This window comes from Coloeus monedula (assembly GCF_965178545.1).
Source record: "Coloeus monedula genome assembly, contig: HAP1_SCAFFOLD_110, whole genome shotgun sequence".
NCBI lineage: Eukaryota > Metazoa > Chordata > Aves > Passeriformes > Corvidae > Coloeus > Coloeus monedula.
The window spans coordinates 405,070-415,177 of record NW_028120794.1 but is presented as its reverse complement, the minus strand read 5'-3'; positions in this window follow the sequence as shown (position 1 = coordinate 415,177).

The following is a 10,108-nucleotide window of genomic DNA, read 5'->3' as shown; positions in this document are numbered from 1 at the left end:
TCACTTTTCTTTTACAGGAACCTGCAGCAGCTTAGCTGGAGCTGTGCGGGAACCGCTGGAACTTTGAATTGCCACCATAACTGCTTGTGCTGTCAGTTCACTCATGGTTGGGGTTTGTTTGTGTTTTCACCACAAGTGACCTGTGGGAAGAGCAAACATTGCTCAAAGCATTTTATGTAGAGTTAAGTTTGATTTCTGCCAAGTTTATTTGGTCTGGTGCCCAGGGGGTGCTGGGGAAGGGCTTGGTGGGGTTGTCCCTGTCCCTCTCAGCCCAGGGCATTCCTGAGGGGGTGTCCCTGTCCCTCTCAGCCCAGGGGATGCTCGGGGGATGTCCCTGTCCCTCTCAGCCCAGGGGATGCTCAGGGGTCTCCATCCCTCTCACCCCAGGGAATGCTTGTGCAGGGTGGGGGACCAGGGGCTCTGTGTCCCTCTCACCGCTGAGTGTGCTCAGGGGGTGGGGGGCTCTCCGACCTTCTCACACCTGGGGAGGCCGGGGGGGTCTCTGTCCCTCTCACCCCTAGTGTGACCCCGCCCAAGCATCATCGGGGTGAGAGGGACAGAGACACCCCCAAACCCCCACAAGCATCTCCCAAGAATCCCAAGGGGACAAGGACAGAGACCCTCACTGGGCACCAAGTGGGGTGAGAGGGACAGAGACAGTCTCCATCCTCCTCTGCCAAACATCACCCTGAACCCAAATTTCCCCCCACATACCAGTAAAATAGTAAGATTTTAGATGTCTCCGATCAATTTCTTTATTTTTACCCCAGTTTGGGGTGGTTTTAAGGGACAAAGATGGATCAAAAGAAAATTAGGGCCAAAACAAAAGGACCATCAGCCAGGTGTCTTCCCAACGTGGATCACAGGGAATGTGGGTCACCAGGGCTCTTCTGGGGGATGGAGTTGGAGCAGAGTTCAAAGCTCTTGCCACAGTCAGGGCACTCGCAGGGCTTCCCTTACTGGTGGCTCTGTTGGTGTGGGGCCAACTGTGAGCTCCTGGAGAAGCTCTTCCCACACTGGGGACACTTGCAGGGCCTCTCCCCGGTGTGGATGCGCCGGTGGGTGACGAGGGTGGAGTTGTACTTGAAGCCTTTTGTGTAGTCAGGGCAGCAGAAGGAGCACTCCTCTGTGTGCTTGCGCTGGTGCCCGAGGAGACTGGAGCTCTTCCCACCCTCAGGACACTCGCAGGGCCTCTCCCCAGTGTGGATCCTCTTGTGGCAGAGCAGGCTGGAGCTCCAGCTGAAGCTCTTCTCACATTCCAAGCACTTGTTGGGCTTCTCTGTGCCATGAAGCTGCTCAGGAAGCCCCAGCTCTGAGCCCTGGCTGGATCTGCAGCTGCCTTCCCAGCACAGGGTGGGTCTTTCCTCCTCAGAGCACCCTGGGCTGCGTTTGGAGCCCCCCCAGTCACTTCTCAGCCCCTTCCCAGCCCCGGCTGAGTTTAAGCCCTGTGTGCCTCTGTGCTGTGCCCAGGCTGGCTGCAGGCAGTGCCCCAGCCCTGCTGGGCTGTGCCCAGGAGCTGCTCCTGGCCAGAGCTGTCTCTCTGCAGCGCTGCCGCTTGCCAGGAGCTGCCTCTGTGCCAGGAGCCCGGCCCAGCTCAGCAGCACAGACACAGCACAAGGACTGGAATGACCCTCTTGGGGCTTGGTGCTGAGGCCCTGAACATCAGTCCCTGACAGGGACTGGCAGAAACCTCTCAAGGAGTCAAGTCAGAACTGAACTACAAAGTTTCTGGAAGTTTTCATGGGTCCCAGTGAGGGACACGACTGAGAAAGTGTCCCCAGGCTCCGGTCAGAGCAGAGAACTGGAGGCAGGGATGACAGGGGGGGACAAAGAGAAGCCAAGCCTTGGTGCCCTGGGGCACAGCAGCATCTGTGCCACCAAGGGCTGGGAGGAGACACCTTGTCCTGAGGCCCTGGGGCCTCCTGGGCACAGCCCCAGCAAGGCTGGGCACTGTCAGCCCCTTGTCCTGCCCTCAGCATCCCCCCACATCCCAGTGGCCTCAGGGATCTGCTGGAAGGAGTCCCTGGGGAGCCTTGGTCAGGAATGGCCCTGGGGGCTCCTGAATGCTCCCAGGGACTGCAGGGTTTTCAAAGGACTTTGGCTTTGGCTTTTGCCTGGGAGCCTCTGAGAGCTTTGTGCAATCCTGGCCCCCAATTATCTGCTCTAATGAGCCCCTGGAGATTCTTTGTCAGTAACAACACTCAGTGGGGCTCATTAATGCTTCAGGGTACTCAGGGGTAATTTAAGTACTTCTTTTTGACACTGACTCTCTGAGAGGTTTGTGCAGTCATGGCCTCCAATTATCTCCAATTACTTTAACGAGTCCCTTGAGAGCTTTGCAGTGACACTCAGTGGGGCTCATTAATGCTCTGAGATACTCAAGGGTTTTAAGGTACTTGGGATTTTCCTTCCCACACTGAGGCTCTGAGAGGTTTTTGGGCAATCCTGGCTTCCAAGTCTCTCTTCCAAGGAGTCCATGAGGAGCCTGTGTTGGGGATGGACCTCAGTGGGACCCATGAATGCCTCGAGACACTTTGGGTGTTTCCTCTGCCTTTGACTCCTGGAAAGGTTTGTGCAATCTCCTCTCAGGCCCTGAGCTTCAAGGGCTCAGCCCCAAATGCACCACGGGGCTCATTAGGATCAAGCAAGTGCTGACAAACCCTGGCTCTGCCTTGATTTCCCTCTGGCCTGGTGCAGTTCATTAGGAAGGTTTCCTTCTCCAGTTATGGAGAAATATTTCAAAGAGCTTCTAAGAAATATGCATTCCTATTTTAAGGGGTGTATTTTATTGCTGTTCTCTTTAGAGAAGAGGTGATTGCAGCATTCTGTGACTGACACTGATGGAGGGTCTCTCCTAAGGAGGTGTGGCCTGGTCACAGAAGCTGTGCCTTGAGGTCTGACCCAGCATGGAGAACCCTGCTCCACATTCCCAAGCCCCATCCTGTCTCTCCTCACTCACCTGGGACCTGCTTTGCTCAGAGAACTGGCTGCACTCAGCCAAAGGGGGGGGTTGTTGGGGTTTTTTGAAGCAATCTGAAACTCCTGAATTTCCTCACTGAAAACAGACACCCTCCTCCAGTGTGTGCCAAGCCCCAGTGAAAGGGTGAAAATCATTGTACTTGGGCGTCCTTGGGCAAGAATAAAATGCACAGTAACCAATGTAGAAGCCAGCTGAACACCTTGGCAAGAGATAGGGAACAAAGCTGGCAGGAATGAGGAACAAAGCTGCCGAAAGCAGGGAAGAAAGTGCTGAAACAGCTGCCAAGAGACTGCGCATGCCGAGAGGAGAAAGGTGAAGAGTGCAGAGCGAGGAAGACGTTCAGCCTTCATCAAATGCCCACCGAGCCTTCCTGAGCGCGACCACCAGGGAGCCCTGGGCCTGCGCTCCGCGTGTGCTCCTGATAATAACGAGTGCTGAGAAATGGTTTGCACAACCACACCTTTTCTAGGGAAAACAATGAACATGCCTGAAATGGAACCACATCTTGTAATCTGCCGTGTGCCTGGGGTGGGTGTTAGGAGGAGCGATGCCCGCACAGCCAGCGTGCTGAATAAAGCAAACACCCGCTTCTTGGGCTTTGTCTGGGAAGTGTCTCTTGGCCCGGTGTGGGGCGAATCATAGAGCTGCCAGAGGGGCCTTTTTGGCTCAGCTGAGAGCAGTCCTGCTGCAAGGCTGTCCTCGAGCTGCTTGGGCTGCACATGTGCCCAGGGAATGCTCATTGCTTGCTTGTGTGGGAGCGTGTGCAGGGCTGGAAGGCTGGGGCTGCCGCCGCTGTGTCCCAGAGCCGGGAAGGCCGGGGCTGGCCCGGCCCTGGCCCGGCCCCGCCAGCTCTGGCAGCTGCCGGCGGGGACACAAAGGGCAGCTCCGAGCTGCGGCCGCTGCGCTGCGGCCGCACAAAGGCAGCGCCCGCAGAGCTCCAGGGCAAGGTCCTGGCCCTGGCTCGGGGCTGGGCCGGGGCCAGCGGCAGAAAATCAACTTGCAGCTTGGGCCCCGCAGCAGGGAGGAGCAGCAATTGCTGGCTGAGAGAGACTCTTGCCAAGGGCCTGCGGGGCCGGGCCCCAGGGAACGGCTTCCCGCTGCCCGAGGGCAGGCTGAGATGGGATGTGGGGCAGCAATGGTTCCCTGGCAGGGCGCTCAGGGCCTAGCACAGGCTGGCCCCAGAAGCTGCGGCTGCCCCCGCATCCCTGCAAGTGTCCCAGGCTGGCTCGGCCATTGGGGCTTCCTGCCCAGGAGGGCTGGGCTGGGCTGGGGCTGCTGAGGGCGGGATGGGCTCTGCCTGAGACAGCTGAAGGCTGCGCATGATGAGGCCAGGGGGACCCCGTTCCTCAGTGGGTTCTGGGGTATCCCCCATTCCTGAAGGGATGTCAGGGTATGTCCTGTTCCTGAGGCAGTTTTGGGGTCCCCCCAATGCTTAGGGAGGATTTATGAGAGGAGGCCTCTGGTACTTGGAAGGGGGACCTATTGTCAGGGAGCCGGGGAGCCCATTTTGGGAAGGATGCTGCTGTTTCTGGCAATGTTGAGAGGTTCTGAATGGCCTGTGGGGCCCTGGCTCTCATTTTGGGACTTGAGGTAAGCCCATGGGCACAGCAAGGGCTGAGGAGAGGGTCCAAGCTCCCATTTGGGATGGAGGGATTGAGCGGGTGCCTCCAATCAACTCAATGCCAGCCCCAATGTGTCGATGGCAGCCCCAAATGGCTCGATCTGTCAGCCTCAAGGCCCGGCTGTGGGGAGTCAGGAACCACAGAAGGGGAATTGGTGTCCAGGAGGGGTGGCATGGCATGGCATGGCATGGCATGGCATGGCATGGCATGGCATGGCATGGCATGGGGGTGGCATTGTTGGGGTGGGATGAAGTTTGGGATTGATGGGGTGGTTTGGGCACTTGGAGTGGGGCACTCCAGGGAGGGAAAGCAGGAGCTGCGTTTGGGGAGGCTCCTGCTGCTTTTTGACAATTTAGGGGTCTCTAGGGGGCTTCTGGGAGGTTGCAGTGAATTTGGGGAAGGTGCCATAAACTCCCTGCAAGTTGGGGGGCTGTGGTGAAGTCCCCCATATTTTTGAGAGGGTGAGAGGACCGCAACTGGGAGGGGATCCTGCTGCTTTGCACCACTTCAATGGGGTGAGAAGCAGCTTGGGAGGGAGGGAGGAAGGAAGGAATTCGGAAGGAATTCGGAAGGAAGGAATTCGGAAGGAAGGAAGGAATTCGGAAGGAATTCGGAAGGAAGGAAGGAATTCGGAAGGAATTCGGAAGGAAGGAAGGAAGGAATTCGGAAGGAAGGAAGGAAGGAATTCGGAAGGAAGGAATTCGGAAGGAAGGAAGGAATTCGGAAGGAATTCGGAAGGAAGGAAGGAATTCGGAAGGAAGGAAGGAAGGAAGGAAGGAAGGAAGGAAGGAAGGAAGGAAGGAAGGAAGGAAGGAAGGAAGGAAGGAAGGAAGGAAGGAAGGAAGGAAGGAAGGAAGGAATTCGGAAGGAAGGAAGGAATTCGGAAGGAAGGAATTCGGAAGGAAGGAAGGAATTCGGAAGGAAGGAAGGAAGGAAGGAAGGAAGGAAGGAAGGAAGGAAGGAAGGAAGGAAGGAAGGAAGGAAGGAAGGAAGGAAGGAAGGAAGGAAGGAAGGAAGGAAGGAAGGAAGGAAGGAGTGAAAACAATGTAAGTACTGAATGAAACAAAACCAAAGGTAAATAACTGAGTTCTCTTTTAAAAAATATCAATTCCCTCTGAATCCAAAGTTGCAGAAGACTTTTCACTCCACATTTGGGTTTTGTTTTTCTTTCTCATGCTTCTTCTGGTTCTTTCCTTTTCTCTCTTGTTTTTAATAGATAACCCCTGCTAGGAAAGGAATGCAGAGCAAAAAGAGACCCATTTCTGGCAGGCAATGAAAGTGTGGGCTCCTGGTCTGGTTCCTTTTGTGTGGATCCCTCATCTCTGCGGCACGGGGGGAATAGCAGTGCTGGGAGGCAGCAGCGGGCTCAGGAGCATCCCGCTCTGGCAGCTCTGAGCAGGTGGCACATGTCCTGCTCTCCTGCTGCCCTCCAAAGCACAGAATCCATGGGCAAGTTTAGGCACAGCTCTGGGCACAGCCAGCATGGCCTGGGCACGGGAACGGGGGGCAAAGCGGGCGGGATCCTTCTGCAGCTGCCTGGTGGTTTCTGCTTTCTGTGCCCAGAGTGCCAGGATGTTCTTCAGAGGTGCTTGTCCATGCAGCCCTTGGCCAGGCCGTCCTTGGAAGAGCTCTTCAGTGAGCCTTGGCTGCAGGGTGTTCATGTGCCCTAGAGGATGGCAGAGCCCCACGGGCACAGTGTGATCCAGGGGCCTGGCAGGTAACAGCCCCACCCATCTCTTGGCAATCAGTGGCAAAGCAAAGCAGACTATTTTGTCCTGCCTGTAGCTGTGAGCAGGGAGCATCAGAAGGGAACCCGCAGCTCTTGGGCTGCAGCTGAGCTGGAGGCCTGCTCTGGCAAGCACTGGTGGCCACCATCCCCCCAGGTTTTGCTTGTCTGGTTCACTGATGGCTGGGGCCCTGGGCAGAACCCTGAGAGCCTGGTGTGGCCCCAGGGAAGGAGAAGGAGCCCCTGGAGAAGCTGTACCAGGTGGGGCTGCTGCTGCTGGAGCCACCAAGGACGAGCTCAAGGACCACAACCTCTTCCTGGAGCTGGCCAGCGGCAGCTGAAGATGATGGACTTTGATTCTGGCACCTTCTCCAAAGACACGCTGCACGGCCAGTGTGCAGGTGAGTCCAGAGCCAGGGGGATGCTGCCAGAGCTGGGCATGGCACGGCCTGGCTGGGCACCAAAGGTTCCCCCTTTGCTGGGGCGGCTGCAGGGAATTCTGCAGTGGCTGCCAATACATATGTGTCAGTACAAAGCTCTCAAGGGACTGATTAAAGCAGAGGATTGGAGACCATGACTGCACAAACCTCTCAGAGACTCAAGTGTGGAAAAAGGAAAGTACCTTAGAAAAAACAGAAGTACCTTGAAGCATTAATGAACTGTCGTTAATGACCAAGGCTCTCAAGGGACTGATTAAAGCTTTAGCCCTATTGCTGCTACATGGACAGGGAGTATGTGGATTCTTGAACTGAAACAGCAACACTTGTTGTGTGCACATTTCAAATGTGATGCTGGATTGGATGATCAGGGAGAGAGGATAAAATCGGTTGCTGCATCCAGCAGGGAATTAAGGGGAGGGTTAGACAGTAACTGGTTGGATAAAATATTTAGAGGACTTGGATTTTCCCTGACTGATGGTTGGCCTCACTTTTGCAAAGTCTAACTGGGATCAGAGCAATACTTGTGCTTATGACACTTGCTTTGAGCTGTGTAAAGAACATGGTTGTGAAAGCAGCTGAGGAACTCGTGGGATGTGAGTAAAGGAGCAGAGTGAATCTTACGAAGGCTTGAAGGGAAGAGAAGCTTCACAGCCCTCCAAGGGGGGGAGATTTGCCAGATGAAAAACCGTTTGCACCTGCTGGGTTCATGCAATGCTTCTTCTCCAAAAGCCACTGGCCATGGAACCGCACAGGGCTGATTCTGTAGGCAGCAACCAGCCCAGGTGTGCCAACTTTCACCAGTTCACCGGGCAGTCAGGGCTGGCTTTGGGGTCAGCGACCCCCAGGGACCCCCAAAGAGACCCCCAGGGTAGAAGAACGGATGTGCAAAGGGGTGGGGGAAATCTGCAATGATTTTGGGGCAATGATGATCGTGTGTGTGTGTTTCTTGTGGGACAATCTGGGAATGTGTCTGTGAAACACAGTCTGCAAGCAGGAACATTCCTGAACTCGGCACACACGACTTTGGGAGGGGCTCTCCCCTCGTGCATCCAGCCCAATAAAGAATGCTGCTGCTTCGTGCTGCGCTGGTGCTGAGGTTTTGTTTCACTGAAGTTTTGGTAACACCTCTGTGCCTGTGTCACAGACCCACAGAGCAGCTGTGATGTCAGAAAGGGGCTGTGTGACATCACAGAGTGGCTATGACATCACAGAGTGAGCTGTGACATTGCAGATAAGGCTGTGATATCACAGGGCAGAGGTCTGACATCATAGAGCAGACTATGACATCACTGAGTGGTTGTGACATCACAGCATGGCTGTGTGACATCCCAGGGTGGCTGTGTGACATGCCTGGGGGTTGGATGCCATGGCAACCCTCAGCAGTTCCAGTTCCCTTGGAAACCCCCCCAGGCCCCATTGCTGCAGTCAGGCTCCGTGGCCACTTGCCCGCAGAGCTGTGGCTGCCCTCGGCTGCCATGGCAGCCCTCAGGACAGAGCGGTGCCGGGCTGGTGCCAGCTACAATTGCAGTGACACTCGCTGATGCCCTCAGGTGCCACAGCAGCGGCCACAGGGACCTGTTCCTCACTTTGGTGCCACGGACACCAACACTTGGCCCCGCTGCCATGGGCATTGGCACGGTCACCTGCACTCAGGGCCCGTGGCCGGGCACTGCTGCCATGGACACGGGCACGGAGCCCTGGGCCACAGTCGGCTGCCGTGGCCACCAGCCCAAGGTCCTGTAGCCAGGGCTGGGGCATGGAAAGGAACCCGTGGAGCCATGGTGATGGTGGGTGGCCACGGGGTGCTGCTGTGGGCTGGGGCAGAGGGAATTTCCTTGCCAGGCCTTTCTCTGGGGCTGTGTTTGGCTCTGTGCTGAGCACAGCGTTGCTCACACTGAGATGGTTTTGTTCTTGCTGAGCTTGCACAGAGCCAAGGCCTTTCCTGCCCCTCGTCCGGCCACGCTGGCGAGGGGCTGGGGGTGCGGGGGAGCTTGGCAGGGGTCACAGCCAGGACAGGTGACCCCAACTGACCCCAGGCATATCCCAGACCACAGGACATCATGGCCAGTGTATAAAGTGGGGGGAACAAGGAGGAAGGGGGGACATTCCGAGTGAGGGTTTTTGTCTTCCCAGGTAACACTCAGGCAGGACGGGGCCGTGTTTTGCTGGTGGGCAGGGCCAGCACCAAAGACACAGACACCAACTGAAGGAACTGTGTCATTTGCTACAGCTCAAAGCAGCAAAGAATCACAGCAGGAGCAGCTCAGCAATGCCCCCAATCATCAGTGCCAAAGATTGCCTGCAGTGATTAACCAAGATCCAGCCCCAGTTCCCCTCAGACTTTACCATCACCCAGAGCCACCCATCAGCTGGGGGAAGCTGTCCCAGCCAGGGACTGGAGAGCCACTCCCGGACACTGGGAATTCCTGCAGCTGCCTCCAGCCACAGCTGAGGCTCCAACCCCGCTGGGAGAGGGCCCAGCTTTGACAGTGCTGGAGAAACAAACTGACAGCACTTCCAGTGCGGGAACATCTGCTTTCATCCTCCTCTGGGCTTCCTCCTAAGCCTGGCCAGGGCTCGAGGAGGAGCCAAGGGAGCTGACTTTGACCATACAGCCCCAAACAAGGCCAGATGTGGCCTTGTCCGGTTTCTAAATACAGAAAGGTAAATCTGTGTTTCACCAATGCACAGGTACATAGAACATATTGTTAATAGTACTTTGTACTTTAATGAGTTAATGAGTGGGATACAAATATAACCGTTGGTTGGAAGGTTCATCAGGAGGTCAGCTTTGGCCCAGGGCCTGGTGTTCAGGCCTCAGTCAGGCCTGGTGTTCAGGCCTTGGAACTTCACTCAGTGCTTTGACCTAGAGATGAACTGCAACCTTCATAACAATTCTTCTAATAATGGAGTCTTAGATTTAGCTATTAGGCATAAAGGCAGCACCTCTTGTTCTCCAATTAAGTGCTGCTCAAAGTCATCACTCAGAGCTATAATTCACATTCCTTTTAAAACATGCCTCATTAGTTGCTATTCTCTGTTATTTATCAAATCCCCCTTTTTTCGTGAGACTGTGTCTCTTTTTGGACAAATCTCAGTGCTCCATTTCTCAGCACAAAGTGTCACAACAGCTCTAACATGGAATCATAACACACCAAGTGCTCACACTGCAGTGATGACAGTGACTGCCACAAATGCATTTTGCAGCAGCCTCCAGTTTGGCAGCCCCAAAGCCAATCCCAGCAAGGAGAATTTTCTTCTTTCTGCCACTCTTCTACTGCTCTTTCCATCGAGGTGATTCCTGACGGTTGGACTTCAAACCCATCACTGATAACAGTGC